Here is a 2,039-nt window from a genome sequence, read left to right on the forward strand (position 1 = left end):
GGTTTCGATTCTCTTACAACAGATTTATGTGAAGTCTTGGTTATTTTTGCTTGACTACAATATTCACATTTTTCAAAATCATTTTCAGAAAATTCAGGGAGGACACCTAACTTACTCATGTTATTTACTAACTTTTTACCCACATGACAAAGCCTACCATGCCAAACATTAAAATTGCAAACCATATAAGCAGAAGAATCAATTTTATTCATAGCATCAACATTAAGCTTAAACATTCCATCAGTAGCATAACCCTTTCCTACAAAATTCTTATTCTTAGTTATAGTGTAAATATCAGACCCAATAGTTTGATACAACCCAGCCTTGTTGAGAAGATAGCCGGAAACAAGGTTCTTTCTCATTTCTGGAGTGTGAAGGACATCTTTCAGCATGAGTGTCTTCCCAGAAGTAAACTTCAACTCTACCGTACCAGAACCTTTCACCATAGTGCTGTGGGAGTCTCCCAATAACACTTTCTTGTCCTTGGTTTCAGCATAAGTCTTAAACATGGACCTATCAAAACAACAATGACGCGAAGCACCACTGTCTATCCACCACCCATCAGATCCACCAACCATGTAGAACTCTGGATCAGAGACCATGGCAATTATAACGTCACCCAAAGCATTAGCTTGTGCGTTATTCTTTTCCTTGTTAAATCTGCAATTCCTAGCCATGTGGTTTGGTTTATTACAGATATAACAAAGAAATTCAGAATTGGAATTCTGTCCATTTTTCGATGGGTGTTGGTTCTTGTTTTGATTAGGCCTTCCTCCTTTCTTCTGGTTCGGGTTAGGTTTCATATCCCTTTTCTTAGGTTTTAAATTCGGATGAGTCTTATTGTTAGAAACAATGAGAATCTCTTCCTTCTTATCTTGTTTCCGAGCTTCTTCCTCAACCCTGAGCTTAACAATCAAACTTTCAAGAGAAAATTCTTTAGTCTTGTGACGCAAAGTATTACGAAAATCTTTCCAGCTAGGTGGTAACTTGTCAATCATTACAGAAACTTGAAATTGTTCATCAGTTTTCATACCTTCGGCCACAATTTCGTGGTAAATTTTTTGAAGTTCATGAGCCTGTGCAACAACTGATCTATCATCCACCATTTGGTATCTCACATACCGGCTCACAGCATATTTCTTTGAACCCGCTTCCTCGGTGTCATATTTTTTCTGTAATGCATCCCATACATCTTTAGCAGTTTCAAAAGTTGAATAATACTCATATAAATCGTCAGATAATGCATTAAGAATGTAGTTTTTGCAATCAAAGTCATTATCGATCCATTTGTCGATGGCCTTTTGTTTTTCCTCGGGAGTTTGAGAAATAACTTCTTCAACACCACCGGTAGGAGGTGGATCTGTAGCAGCACCACCGCCAGCAGCAACAGCAGCAGTCTTATCAGCAGCAGGTTCCAGGGTTCCAGGATGAACACTTGACACAATCATATGCAGCTTCATCAGTTTGAGATAAAAGAACATCTTCAGCTTCCATCTTCTGAAATGCAACCCTTCAAATTTGAAAGGCTTGTTGGTATCATCAACGCGCTTCTTTTCATTCTCCATAGCAGAAAAGAATCACCTTAAAATTGTAAGAAACAAAGCACTATAATCAAATCACACAAAGAAACCGCTGAGTCGCGTACTAGGTCGCTATCTTTAAGGTGTTTCGTGACTCTGCCTCTTGATTGTGCTAGCAGTCAGTTTTTTGTCGAAACCCTATGAGATAAAACAGCTTATCTCTTTCGATTTCTCTGCACTGAGAAATCGAATCAATAATAACTCTTTCAACAACACTTGCTCAGAAAACTTGACGAAATAAAAATAACGTTCTATATTCTCTCTTCCAGAAACCAGTTTTTTTTTTTTTTTTATAATCAAAAAGAATCAATGGAATTAATGGAAAATTAATTTTCGATTAAATGCCAATTAAATTTCTTTGTAACAGCAAAAAAACAGCCGTATTAAAATTTCAACATTAACTGTAATTAATCATGATATAATTATCTTAATACGTTTTGAAAATTTAAGTTAAAAACA

Source organism: Papaver somniferum, unplaced genomic scaffold, assembly GCF_003573695.1.
Source record: "Papaver somniferum cultivar HN1 unplaced genomic scaffold, ASM357369v1 unplaced-scaffold_13, whole genome shotgun sequence".
Taxonomy (NCBI): domain Eukaryota; kingdom Viridiplantae; phylum Streptophyta; class Magnoliopsida; order Ranunculales; family Papaveraceae; genus Papaver; species Papaver somniferum.